The 14135-nt window shown below is 45.9% G+C and overlaps 8 non-coding genes across 8 annotated transcripts; all 8 read right to left on the bottom strand.

The window, feature by feature from the left end:
* Nucleotides 1-222: 222 nt before the first annotated feature.
* On the bottom strand, nucleotides 223-295 carry Trnak-cuu (transfer RNA lysine (anticodon CUU)). The gene has a single exon. It is a non-coding gene; the product is annotated as a tRNA-Lys (tRNA).
* A 2079-nt stretch (nucleotides 296-2374) lies between these two features.
* Nucleotides 2375-2446, bottom strand: Trnat-agu (transfer RNA threonine (anticodon AGU)). Its single transcript has one exon. It is a non-coding gene; the product is annotated as a tRNA-Thr (tRNA).
* A 321-nt stretch (nucleotides 2447-2767) lies between these two features.
* Trnak-cuu (transfer RNA lysine (anticodon CUU)) lies at nucleotides 2768-2840 on the bottom strand. Its single transcript has one exon. It is a non-coding gene; the product is annotated as a tRNA-Lys (tRNA).
* A 1912-nt stretch (nucleotides 2841-4752) lies between these two features.
* Trnat-agu (transfer RNA threonine (anticodon AGU)) lies at nucleotides 4753-4824 on the bottom strand. Its single transcript has one exon. It is a non-coding gene; the product is annotated as a tRNA-Thr (tRNA).
* A 321-nt stretch (nucleotides 4825-5145) lies between these two features.
* Trnak-cuu (transfer RNA lysine (anticodon CUU)) lies at nucleotides 5146-5218 on the bottom strand. The gene has a single exon. It is a non-coding gene; the product is annotated as a tRNA-Lys (tRNA).
* A 1934-nt stretch (nucleotides 5219-7152) lies between these two features.
* On the bottom strand, nucleotides 7153-7224 carry Trnat-agu (transfer RNA threonine (anticodon AGU)). The gene has a single exon. It is a non-coding gene; the product is annotated as a tRNA-Thr (tRNA).
* Nucleotides 7225-7545: 321 nt separating this feature from the next.
* On the bottom strand, nucleotides 7546-7618 carry Trnak-cuu (transfer RNA lysine (anticodon CUU)). The gene has a single exon. It is a non-coding gene; the product is annotated as a tRNA-Lys (tRNA).
* A 2098-nt stretch (nucleotides 7619-9716) lies between these two features.
* On the bottom strand, nucleotides 9717-9788 carry Trnat-agu (transfer RNA threonine (anticodon AGU)). Its single transcript has one exon. It is a non-coding gene; the product is annotated as a tRNA-Thr (tRNA).
* Nucleotides 9789-14135: the final 4347 nt, after the last annotated feature.

Below are 14135 nucleotides of genomic sequence, written 5' to 3'. Positions count from 1 at the left end.
AGCTACCACAGCTGCTGCTTTCCTACACATCTCACACGATATCGATGTACACCTAAAATTCCAAAACAACACATTTATTTCATTTCAGAGTTACTTTCAGCTTCAAATACCATTCCTCTGATATTCATAAGAAGCTAGGCATCGTCGTAACCCGTTACGTTCATTACGCAAGGCTCACGAGAGGGGCGCAGGTTGCATCCGCGTAGACACAAAATTTTGCGCCGCCCAGCGTGGGGCTCGAACCCACGACCCTGAGATTAAGAGTCTCATGCTCTACCGACTGAGCTAGCCGGGCTCCACACAATGCTTTACGAGCCATACAATACTGATGGGACCTGCGACCATCTATGGAAGATCCTTTTGACTACAGCTTATTTCCTGCTGCCACAAATGAGCTACAATCCTATTCAATGAAAAATTGTCTCCGAAAGGCATCAAATCTGCTTCAAATGATACGTGGCTATCAGCACCATTATTCAACACACATGCTCGACTGTGCGCAGACGCCTGTGGCGTAGCTCTTGGGCCCTGAATCAGACGCAGTAGTTCCAACAAAAACTCTCCTGAACGGCACTGTGCCGAAAATTTCGCTACAGATCACCCTTGTCTTGCTTGAGCTTCAGGTAGACGCCGGTTTGCAGCCAGGAAGCGGACAGCAGCAACTTTCAACTAGTTTTGTAGTACTCAAACAACACAGTAAAACAGCATGCATCTTTTGCAGAACTGGAAAAACTCGACCGTGACAGGATTCGAACCTGCAATCTTCGGATCCGAAGTCCGACGCCTTATCCTTTTTTTTTTTTTTTTTTTTTTTTTTTTTTTTTTTTTTTTTTCGGGCCTCCTTCCTCCCCTACAGCCCGTCCTTCCGCTCGCCATTTGTGCCTTCTTCGGCTAGCTTCTGTGCTATGTTTGTTCCATAAGAGATAGTTGACCAACGAAGTAAATGTGTACAAGTGAACAAAATCCCTTCTTTTGGAGTTGTGGAAAGAAAATAGGTCCGCTACATTCTTCCATCATTGTGCGGTAGCGATTTTTATAGGAGAGCCAGGCGTACTTCAGCCCGCTGGCGTCTCAGGGTTGCGTCAGCAACCTATTAGTGCTGCTACACGAGGGCAAAGGGTAAACGAAATAGCCACCTTCTTGGCGCAAAAGGAATGAGAAACTTAATAGAGAATTTCATAAAAAATAAAAAAAATAAAAAAAATAAAAAAAATAATAAAAAAAATTAAAAAAAATATCGTTTAATCGTTCTTCAGCTCTGTCGGTAGGACAAAGTTCGGTTCAAGAAGTTTGCGTAATTTTCTTTGTATTTCTTGTGTCGTTCGAGCTTTTGAAGTTCTGTCATCAGGTACATCCAGTAGTCTTCTGCACTCTTCGTCATAGCCGTTGAGATGTAATGGACTGTTAGTCCTTTGAGCCAGTTGGCTGACCTTCTTTTGGTGTTAGGATATGGCACGTCATCTGGCAGAAGGACGTGTGTCGGTGTAATGGTGTTAGGTGACGTGCGGAGCACACGTGCTAGTTTTTGCCTGAAGAGATTCCACACGTCTTTCACATCGTCACAGACGAAACGATGTTCTTCGGTGTCGACGACATCGCAGCTGGGACAGTTTGGTGTGTGTGCCAGACGTATCGCGTGCAGTTTAGAGTTGGTGGGGATTTTTCTATTGACTGCGAGGTACCACGTCGATCGCACATTGGATGGTAGATGGGGGTCAGATATGTTTTCCCATATGTTTGCAGCATGCATCTTTTGCAGAACTGGAAAAACTCGACCGTGACAGGATTCGAACCTGCAATCTTCGGATCCATTAGGCCACACGGTCACTGGCGCAATACGCTTCCCCAAACACACCTCATTATCGCCATTTGTGCACTTCCCGGAATGAATTTACCATCTTTGACGCAATTCTCCAATTTCAGTACTAAAAATGCGACGCTACTTCTTGCTGTGTCCCATCGCAAGTTACATTCAAGCCCTTATGACGCTCATCAAACAAGAGCGTGCAAATCAGCTTCAATCGCTTAGTGCCATCTCAGTCGGTTGCAGAAGGTACCTCACCCTATGAGATACAATGGCGAGTTGCCGCTATTACCAAAGCGGCGGCGGCGCCGACGACGACGACGACGACGACGACAACCGCGAGGGTCTCTATCAGGGGTAGAAAATACATCACAAGAACTAAGTATTTCACGTCGGCATTCTCCGGAGACTCCCAAAAGCAGCAGTTTCTGGTGCCTACTTTAATAGCACCATTCGCACTATTCATTTGCGAGAGCATTTCTTAAATACCGCACCCATTTATAATTTGTTTCATCCTTGACCGCTTTTTTCGAAAGGGCCACGGTGGGAGGGGCTTTTACAAAATTCATTTGCCTCCTGTGAGGATCGAACTCACGACCTCTGGTTTACTAGACCAGCGCTCTGCCACTGAGCTAAGGAGGCGCCTCCTAGCGCGCTTTTCGGGTACTTTGTTCTTATGGACTAGTGAATCGGAGATCTTCAGCTGGAAACGCACCGCATTAGCGACCATTATTTGCATTTAGCTACCACAGCTGCTGCTTTCCTACACATCTCACACGATATCGATGTACACCTAAAATTCCAAAACAACACATTTATTTCATTTCAGAGTTACTTTCAGCTTCAAATACCATTCCTCTGATATTCATAAGAAGCTAGGCATCGTCGTAACCCGTTACGTTCATTACGCAAGGCTCACGAGAGGGGCGCAGGTTGCATCCGCGTAGACACAAAATTTTGCGCCGCCCAGCGTGGGGCTCGAACCCACGACCCTGAGATTAAGAGTCTCATGCTCTACCGACTGAGCTAGCCGGGCTCCACACAATGATTTACGAGCCATACAATACTGATGGGACCTGCGACCATCTATGGAAGATCCTTTTGACTACAGCTTATTTCCTGCTGCCACAAATGAGCTACAATCCTATTCAATGAAAAATTGTCTCCGAAAGGCATCAAATCTGCTTCAAATGATACGTGGCTATCAGCACCATTATTCAACACACATGCTCGACTGTGCGCAGACGCCTGTGGCGTAGCTCTTGGGCCCTGAATCAGACGCAGTAGTTCCAACAAAAACTCTCCTGAACGGCACTGTGCCGAAAATTTCGCTACAGATCACCCTTGTCTTGCTTGAGCTTCAGGTAGACGCCGGTTTGCAGCCAGGAAGCGGACAGCAGCAACTTTCAACTAGTTTTGTAGTACTCAAACAACACAGTAAAACAGCATGCATCTTTTGCAGAACTGGAAAAACTCGACCGTGACAGGATTCGAACCTGCAATCTTCGGATCCGAAGTCCGACGCCTTATCCATTTTTTTTTTTTTTTTTTTTTTTTTTCGGGCCTCCTTCCTCCCCTACAGCCCGTCCTTCCGCTCGCCATTTGTGCCTTCTTCGGCTAGCTTCTGTGCTATGTTTGTTCCATAAGAGATAGTTGACCAACGAAGTAAATGTGTACAAGTGAACAAAATCCCTTCTTTTGGAGTTGTGGAAAGAAAATAGGTCCGCTACATTCTTCCATCATTGTGCGGTAGCGATTTTTATAGGAGAGCCAGGCGTACTTCAGCCTGCTGGCGTCTCAGGGTTGCGTCAGCAACCTATTAGTGCTGCTACACGAGGGCAAAGGGTAAACGAAATAGCCACCTTCTTGGCGCAAAAGGAATGAGAAACTTAATAGAGAATTTCATAAAAAATAAAAAAAATTAAAAAAGTAATAAAAAAAATTAAAAAAAATATCGTTTAATCGTTCTTCAGCTCTGTCGGTAGGACAAAGTTCGGTTCAAGAAATTTGCGTAATTTTCTTTGTATTTCTTGTGTCGTTCGAGCTTTTGAAGTTCTGTCATCAGGTACATCCAGTAGTCTTCTGCACTCTTCGTCATAGCCGTTGAGATGTAATGGACTGTTAGTCCTTTGAGCCAGTTGGCTGACCTTCTTTTGGTGTTAGGATATGGCACGTCATCTGGCAGAAGGACGTGTGTCGGTGTAATGGTGTTAGGTGACGTGCGGAGCACACGTGCTAGTTTTTGCCTGAAGAGATTCCACACGTCTTTCACATCGTCACAGACGAAACGATGTTCTTCGGTGTCGACGACATCGCAGCTGGGACAGTTTGGTGTGTGTGCCAGACGTATCGCGTGCAGTTTAGAGTTGGTGGGGATTTTTCTATTGACTGCGAGGTACCACGTCGATCGCACATTGGATGGTAGATGGGGGTCAGATATGTTTTCCCATATGTTTGCAGCATGCATCTTTTGCAGAACTGGAAAAACTCGACCGTGACAGGATTCGAACCTGCAATCTTCGGATCCATTAGGCCACACGGTCACTGGCGCAATACGCTTCCCCAAACACACCTCATTATCGCCATTTGTGCACTTCCCGGAATGAATTTACCATCTTTGACGCAATTCTCCAATTTCAGTACTAAAAATGCGACGCTACTTCTTGCTGTGTCCCATCGCAAGTTACATTCAAGCCCTTATGACGCTCATCAAACAAGAGCGTGCAAATCAGCTTCAATCGCTTAGTGCCATCTCAGTCGGTTGCAGAAGGTACCTCACCCTATGAGATACAATGGCGAGTTGCCGCTATTACCAAAGCGGCGGCGGCGCCGACCACTATTCATTTGCGAGAGCATTTCTTAAATACCGCACCCATTTATAATTTGTTTCATCCTTGACCGCTTTTTTCGAAAGGGCCACGGTGGGAGGGGCTTTTACAAAATTCATTTGCCTCCTGTGAGGATCGAACTCACGACCTCTGGTTTACTAGACCAGCGCTCTGCCACTGAGCTAAGGAGGCGCCTCCTAGCGCGCTTTTCGGGTACTTTGTTCTTATGGACTAGTGAATCGGAGATCTTCAGCTGGAAACGCACCGCATTAGCGACCATTATTTGCATTTAGCTACCACAGCTGCTGCTTTCCTACACATCTCACACGATATCGATGTACACCTAAAATTCCAAAACAACACATTTATTTCATTTCAGAGTTACTTTCAGCTTCAAATACCATTCCTCTGATATTCATAAGAAGCTAGGCATCGTCGTAACCCGTTACGTTCATTACGCAAGGCTCACGAGAGGGGCGCAGGTTGCATCCGCGTAGACACAAAATTTTGCGCCGCCCAGCGTGGGGCTCGAACCCACGACCCTGAGATTAAGAGTCTCATGCTCTACCGACTGAGCTAGCCGGGCTCCACACAATGCTTTACGAGCCATACAATACTGATGGGACCTGCGACCATCTATGGAAGATCCTTTTGACTACAGCTTATTTCCTGCTGCCACAAATGAGCTACAATCCTATTCAATGAAAAATTGTCTCCGAAAGGCATCAAATCTGCTTCAAATGATACGTGGCTATCAGCACCATTATTCAACACACATGCTCGACTGTGCGCAGACGCCTGTGGCGTAGCTCTTGGGCCCTGAATCAGACGCAGTAGTTCCAACAAAAACTCTCCTGAACGGCACTGTGCCGAAAATTTCGCTACAGATCACCCTTGTCTTGCTTGAGCTTCAGGTAGACGCCGGTTTGCAGCCAGGAAGCGGACAGCAGCAACTTTCAACTAGTTTTGTAGTACTCAAACAACACAGTAAAACAGCATGCATCTTTTGCAGAACTGGAAAAACTCGACCGTGACAGGATTCGAACCTGCAATCTTCGGATCCGAAGTCCGACGCCTTATCCATTTTTTTTTTTTTTTTTTTTTTTTTTTTTTTTTTTTTTTTCGGGCCTCCTTCCTCCCCTACAGCCCGTCCTTCCGCTCGCCATTTGTGCCTTCTTCGGCTAGCTTCTGTGCTATGTTTGTTCCATAAGAGATAGTTGACCAACGAAGTAAATGTGTACAAGTGAACAAAATCCCTTCTTTTGGAGTTGTGGAAAGAAAATAGGTCCGCTACATTCTTCCATCATTGTGCGGTAGCGATTTTTATAGGAGAGCCAGGCGTACTTCAGCCCGCTGGCGTCTCAGGGTTGCGTCAGCAACCTATTAGTGCTGCTACACGAGGGCAAAGGGTAAACGAAATAGCCACCTTCTTGGCGCAAAAGGAATGAGAAACTTAATAGAGAATTTCATAAAAAATAAAAAAAATAAAAAAAATAAAAAAAATAATAAAAAAATTAAAAAAAATATCGTTTAATCGTTCTTCAGCTCTGTCGGTAGGACAAAGTTCGGTTCAAGAAGTTTGCGTAATTTTCTTTGTATTTCTTGTGTCGTTCGAGCTTTTGAAGTTCTGTCATCAGGTACATCCAGTAGTCTTCTGCACTCTTCGTCATAGCCGTTGAGATGTAATGGACTGTTAGTCCTTTGAGCCAGTTGGCTGACCTTCTTTTGGTGTTAGGATATGGCACGTCATCTGGCAGAAGGACGTGTGTCGGTGTAATGGTGTTAGGTGACGTGCGGAGCACACGTGCTAGTTTTTGCCTGAAGAGATTCCACACGTCTTTCACATCGTCACAGACGAAACGATGTTCTTCGGTGTCGACGACATCGCAGCTGGGACAGTTTGGTGTGTGTGCCAGACGTATCGCGTGCAGTTTAGAGTTGGTGGGGATTTTTCTATTGACTGCGAGGTACCACGTCGATCGCACATTGGATGGTAGATGGGGGTCAGATATGTTTTCCCATATGTTTGCAGCATGCATCTTTTGCAGAACTGGAAAAACTCGACCGTGACAGGATTCGAACCTGCAATCTTCGGATCCATTAGGCCACACGGTCACTGGCGCAATACGCTTCCCCAAACACACCTCATTATCGCCATTTGTGCACTTCCCGGAATGAATTTACCATCTTTGACGCAATTCTCCAATTTCAGTACTAAAAATGCGACGCTACTTCTTGCTGTGTCCCATCGCAAGTTACATTCAAGCCCTTATGACGCTCATCAAACAAGAGCGTGCAAATCAGCTTCAATCGCTTAGTGCCATCTCAGTCGGTTGCAGAAGGTACCTCACCCTATGAGATACAATGGCGAGTTGCCGCTATTACCAAAGCGGCGGCGGCGCCGACCACTATTCATTTGCGAGAGCATTTCTTAAATACCGCACCCATTTATAATTTGTTTCATCCTTGACCGCTTTTTTCGAAAGGGCCACGGTGGGAGGGGCTTTTACAAAATTCATTTGCCTCCTGTGAGGATCGAACTCACGACCTCTGGTTTACTAGACCAGCGCTCTGCCACTGAGCTAAGGAGGCGCCTCCTAGCGCGCTTTTCGGGTACTTTGTTCTTATGGACTAGTGAATCGGAGATCTTCAGCTGGAAACGCACCGCATTAGCGACCATTATTTGCATTTAGCTACCACAGCTGCTGCTTTCCTACACATCTCACACGATATCGATGTACACCTAAAATTCCAAAACAACACATTTATTTCATTTCAGAGTTACTTTCAGCTTCAAATACCATTCCTCTGATATTCATAAGAAGCTAGGCATCGTCGTAACCCGTTACGTTCATTACGCAAGGCTCACGAGAGGGGCGCAGGTTGCATCCGCGTAGACACAAAATTTTGCGCCGCCCAGCGTGGGGCTCGAACCCACGACCCTGAGATTAAGAGTCTCATGCTCTACCGACTGAGCTAGCCGGGCTCCACACAATGCTTTACGAGCCATACAATACTGATGGGACCTGCGACCATCTATGGAAGATCCTTTTGACTACAGCTTATTTCCTGCTGCCACAAATGAGCTACAATCCTATTCAATGAAAAATTGTCTCCGAAAGGCATCAAATCTGCTTCAAATGATACGTGGCTATCAGCACCATTATTCAACACACATGCTCGACTGTGCGCAGACGCCTGTGGCGTAGCTCTTGGGCCCTGAATCAGACGCAGTAGTTCCAACAAAAACTCTCCTGAACGGCACTGTGCCGAAAATTTCGCTACAGATCACCCTTGTCTTGCTTGAGCTTCAGGTAGACGCCGGTTTGCAGCCAGGAAGCGGACAGCAGCAACTTTCAACTAGTTTTGTAGTACTCAAACAACACAGTAAAACAGCATGCATCTTTTGCAGAACTGGAAAAACTCGACCGTGACAGGATTCGAACCTGCAATCTTCGGATCCGAAGTCCGACGCCTTATCCATTTTTTTTTTTTTTTTTTTTTTTTTTTTTTTTTTTTTTTTTTTCGGGCCTCCTTCCTCCCCTACAGCCCGTCCTTCCGCTCGCCATTTGTGCCTTCTTCGGCTAGCTTCTGTGCTATGTTTGTTCCATAAGAGATAGTTGACCAACGAAGTAAATGTGTACAAGTGAACAAAATCCCTTCTTTTGGAGTTGTGGAAAGAAAATAGGTCCGCTACATTCTTCCATCATTGTGCGGTAGCGATTTTTATAGGAGAGCCAGGCGTACTTCAGCCCGCTGGCGTCTCAGGGTTGCGTCAGCAACCTATTAGTGCTGCTACACGAGGGCAAAGGGTAAACGAAATAGCCACCTTCTTGGCGCAAAAGGAATGAGAAACTTAATAGAGAATTTCATAAAAAATAAAAAAAATAAAAAAAATAAAAAAAATAATAAAAAAATTAAAAAAAATATCGTTTAATCGTTCTTCAGCTCTGTCGGTAGGACAAAGTTCGGTTCAAGAAGTTTGCGTAATTTTCTTTGTATTTCTTGTGTCGTTCGAGCTTTTGAAGTTCTGTCATCAGGTACATCCAGTAGTCTTCTGCACTCTTCGTCATAGCCGTTGAGATGTAATGGACTGTTAGTCCTTTGAGCCAGTTGGCTGACCTTCTTTTGGTGTTAGGATATGGCACGTCATCTGGCAGAAGGACGTGTGTCGGTGTAATGGTGTTAGGTGACGTGCGGAGCACACGTGCTAGTTTTTGCCTGAAGAGATTCCACACGTCTTTCACATCGTCACAGACGAAACGATGTTCTTCGGTGTCGACGACATCGCAGCTGGGACAGTTTGGTGTGTGTGCCAGACGTATCGCGTGCAGTTTAGAGTTGGTGGGGATTTTTCTATTGACTGCGAGGTACCACGTCGATCGCACATTGGATGGTAGATGGGGGTCAGATATGTTTTCCCATATGTTTGCAGCATGCATCTTTTGCAGAACTGGAAAAACTCGACCGTGACAGGATTCGAACCTGCAATCTTCGGATCCATTAGGCCACACGGTCACTGGCGCAATACGCTTCCCCAAACACACCTCATTATCGCCATTTGTGCACTTCCCGGAATGAATTTACCATCTTTGACGCAATTCTCCAATTTCAGTACTAAAAATGCGACGCTACTTCTTGCTGTGTCCCATCGCAAGTTACATTCAAGCCCTTATGACGCTCATCAAACAAGAGCGTGCAAATCAGCTTCAATCGCTTAGTGCCATCTCAGTCGGTTGCAGAAGGTACCTCACCCTATGAGATACAATGGCGAGTTGCCGCTATTACCAAAGCGGCGGCGGCGCCGACGACGACGACGACGACGACGACGACGACGACGACGACGACAACCGCGAGGGTCTCTATCAGGGGTAGAAAATACATCACAAGAACTAAGTATTTCACGTCGGCATTCTCCGGAGACTCCCAAAAGCAGCAGTTTCTGGTGCCTACTTTAATAGCACCATTCGCACTATTCATTTGCGAGAGCATTTCTTAAATACCGCACCCATTTATAATTTGTTTCATCCTTGACCGCTTTTTTCGAAAGGGCCACGGTGGGAGGGGCTTTTACAAAATTCATTTGCCTCCTGTGAGGATCGAACTCACGACCTCTGGTTTACTAGACCAGCGCTCTGCCACTGAGCTAAGGAGGCGCCTCCTAGCGCGCTTTTCGGGTACTTTGTTCTTATGGACTAGTGAATCGGAGATCTTCAGCTGGAAACGCACCGCATTAGCGACCATTATTTGCATTTAGCTACCACAGCTGCTGCTTTCCTACACATCTCATACGATATCGATGTACACCTAAAATTCCAAAACAACACATTTATTTCATTTCAGAGTTACTTTCAGCTTCAAATACCATTCCTCTGATATTCATAAGAAGCTAGGCATCGTCGTAACCCGTTACGTTCATTACGCAAGGCTCACGAGAGGGGCGCAGGTTGCATCCGCGTAGACACAAAATTTTGCGCCGCCCAGCGTGGGGCTCGAACCCACGACCCTGAGATTAAGAGTCTCATGCTCTACCGACTTTTTTTTTTTTTTTTTTCAGTCGAATGCTCTACCGACTTTTTTTTTTTTTTTGTTTTTTTTTTTGTTTTGCCTCCCATCTCCCCATACAGCCCATCCATTCGCTCACCTTTTTTGCCTTCTTCGGCTAGCTTCAATGCTATACTCTTGTTATGCTATTTCACTTGTGATTTTGAAATGTATTGTTGATTTGATTCCTTTTTGTGGGAAGTGAAATTGATTTTTTTTTAAAAAAAAGAAAGTTTTTTTTTTGTTTTTTGTTGTTTTGGTTTTGATGTTTTTGGTTTTTTTAATGTTTTTTTTCCTTTTAATATTGTTTATTCGATTTACCTGCATGCGGTGTTGCAGGGTGCCGACGTCATGCAAAGCTCGTCTTCTCGAAAGTTTGTATGCCTTTGGCTTCCCCAAGCGATGGCTTGGACTAGTCTGATAAATTCCAGTGTTGCTGTGCGGTTTCCCAAGTCTCCTTCTCTTAGCTCCGAACGACTCAGCCGCCAAAAAACTGCGCACTGCATACTAATGTGGAAAGGAAAAATTTGAAATCCATGTGGCTGCGGAATGATTTGAAGAAGAAGGAAGAAAAAAATAGAAGAAATAAATCCCGTTTCGGCTTCCCTCGTCGACGTTAAATAAATAAAGAAGCAAGTAATGTTCGCAGTTGAGGGAAACATATACATCTTCGATGTAAGTTTCCAAACATAAAACATTAAACGAAAAACCCAGTGGACACCACGTCCAAATGAATGGTCAGCTTCACCATCCATGTTGGGAGAATGTAAAACAAATTCCTGCTGAATTAACGGAGACGAAGGGCGAGGTTAAACAAGACAGTTAATACACCAAGCATGAACATTCCCAATCAGTGACAACTTCAGACACCATGAAAATTCGACTTTGTTCCGTTTCTTCTCTTTCGATGTTTCATTGTTTTCGTTGGACATATTTGTTTTTGTTTATTGTTAATATATTTATTTAGTTTTTTTTTATTTATATTGGATAAGGTGTATGGATACGTGGCCGTGGAAGAAAACTTACTGAATTCGTTTACAGGGTCGTGATTCGGAGCGCTAAGATATAATTGGCAAACTTTTGCCTATGTCTGACATCCTGCAGTAGCAGTTGTGCCTGTGTGGCGAGGTATAATCTGTAGTCCCGGTATGAACGCCTCTCCTGGGCGCCAAGTAAGTAACATAGTGTGTGTCCAGCCAACCACGTCCAGGTGTTTGCCTTGGTTGTGGGGTAGTACACGTCGTCGGGTTGGAGCACGGACGTAAGAGAGATGTGCCGTCGTGCCGTGCGGCAGATCGAAGCCATGGTCATTCGACACCATTCCCAAATAAGACTGTTCGCACCACAAACAAATCTGTGTTGCAAAGTGTCGACAAGGCCGCACTCCCTACATTTGGCAGTAGCTGACAAATGTATTTTATGAAGTTTTTCGGCTGTAGGTAGAGTTTCATTAACAACTTTATACCACAGTGATCGAACACCGGTATCTAGCACTTTGTTATGTATAGTCTTCCAGACGAGAGTCCAGTCTTTAGAGGGATACTTCAGTTCCATGCGGTTGACCCTGCCTGTGTCGTTCAGTAGCCGGAAGAGGTGGGCAGTGGTAAGTTCACGTAGCGGGACACTCGATTTCGTTTGGAGATAACTGCTTTCTAAAAGAAACATCCTAATGTGGTTTGCTTTGAAATGTGTTTCCCGTAGGTTGATGGGGATGTGCATAGTCGGAGGCTGAAATGTCCGTATGGCCATACTCAGCGCGCTGTCAGGATATTCGTGGCAGAGCTGCAGTGTACGCCGGATCAAGAGTGCCTTACATTTCGTTTGAACATCCGTCAGGCCGAGGCCGCCTTTGTCTGGTGGGAGAGTGATGACATTGATGCCCACCTTGAAGATGTCACCCCTCCAGATGTACCAACCTACTGCCGACATAATTTTCCTCGCAACACTGTCGACCACAGGAAGTATTTGTCCGACATACCAAATCTTCGAGAGAATTGTGGTATTAACGAAATGAACTCTCTGCAATAAGTCCTGTTCTCTGCCTTTATGATGCTGTAAGCAGCCCCGAGACATAGCCAAAAGATGTTTCCAATTGTCTACCGTCGTCCGTAGGGGGCAACTGCTCATCTTGATACCAAGAAGTTTGAGAGTCGCACATCCTCTGTACGGCAAAGGGGCGTCTGTTCGAAAGCCACTGCCTATAGGCAGGAGGCAAGTCTTTCCATAGTTTAGCTGAGAACCGGATGCTCGCTCGTAATCGGTGATACAATTCCTAACGGCCGTGAGGTCTTGTTCCGAACGCACAATGACACCCACATCGTCGGCGTACGCAATGCATTTGAGGGTGCTGGAATACAGGTTTAAACCTTGAAGGTTACAATTCAGCATCCTTACCAGTGGCTCAATTGCGATCACGAAGAGACACATGGACATGGGACAGCCCTGTCTGATTGACCGCTGAATCGGAATCCGTCGGGTGAATTGACCATTGACGATGATCTGAGAAGTGGCCGAGGTGTACATGTTGCTGACCATGGCAGTAAAGCCGTCACCAAATCCTAAGTGGTTCATGGTGTGGAAGAGGTAGCGATGCAGGATCCGATCAAAGGCCTGACACTGATCTAAAGCCAAAATTGCTGCTTCCGGGCGTGTGATTGCAGTAAACGAAATGAGCTCCCTGTAATCTGCAAGACTTTTAAAGATCGTGCGGCCCGGGACCGCTGCTGCCTGGCTGTGATGTATAATTTTTGCAAGGACATTTTTAAGTCTACCTGCTATGACGCGGGCCACAATCTTGTAGTCAGAGTTCAACAGGGAGATGGGGCGGAATTTGACAATATCTTGATGGGGGTATTCTTTTGGGACCAGAACGATCAGGCTGTCATTGAAACCATCTGGTAACTGTTGGCCGGCGCGCAGTTCATTGCAGATGCAAACAAAACAATGTTCGAGGAGGTCCCAGAACTGCTTATAAAACTCAATCGGCAGACCATCAACGCCCGGTGATTTGTTGGCCTGAGCCCTGCTCAGTGCCTCCCGAATCTCCACCGCGGTGACATCACTGATCAAGAATTGCCTGTCGTCGTCATCGAGCGTTGTCGGAAGATATGCATGCATCGCCGCGATTGCCGCATCATCGGCTGGTTGTGCCCTGTATAGTCGCCCGTAGTAGTCCGTTATAGACGCCTTAATTTCAGCCTGGGTCGTCACAAAGGTACCGTCTTCGGTTCGTAAGCGGGTAATCAATTTTTGTCGTGCGCGGCGTTTCTCTTTCCCTAGGTGGAAGGCGGATGGTTGTTCGTCAGAAGTGCCTGCGCTATCCCGCGAACGGATTTTAACGCCTTCCATTTGCCTGCGTTTGAGGAGCGTCAACTTTGATTTGATCCGTTGAATCTGAAGAAATTTTTCCTGCGTGACATGTGCTTCAGAATACAAGTCACGGAGACAGCAAAAATAAAATTCAAACGTCTCTTTCTGCATCCGGCTCCTGTCAGAACTATACGCCTTCAAACAACGAATAATCCGAGGTTTTGCACAACGGCACCACCACTGCGTTACCGATGGGAATGTTGGTCGTCGATGTAAACAAATTTCCCAGGCTTCTTGTAGAAGGTCTCGTAACGCCTGTTCCCTGAGAATACTGACGTTAAGTTTCCATCCTGTCCGACCACGGAAAGTTTGCTGGCGCGCCATACGAATGATACAATGGTAAGCTAAATGGTCGGAAAAATACAGGGGCCACGTTTCCGAGGAAGATACCCGCTCACGCAGGTTTTTCCCCACGTAGATCCTGTCGAGGCAGCTGGCCATTAGTGCAGTATGGTATGTGAAGCACCGTTGTTCCCCGTGTGTTATTTCCCACGTATCCTCCAGCTCTAATTGACGTACTGTTTCGCCGAGAGCGGCGCATCCATTAAAGTTCGGCCATTGATCCTTTTGCTTCAAAACACAATTAAAAT

The sequence above is a fragment of the Schistocerca nitens genome, chromosome 8 (assembly GCF_023898315.1).
Source record: "Schistocerca nitens isolate TAMUIC-IGC-003100 chromosome 8, iqSchNite1.1, whole genome shotgun sequence".
NCBI lineage: Eukaryota > Metazoa > Arthropoda > Insecta > Orthoptera > Acrididae > Schistocerca > Schistocerca nitens.
The sequence above is the reverse complement of the archived record's forward strand: the minus strand, read 5'-3'. Positions and strand labels throughout refer to the sequence as shown.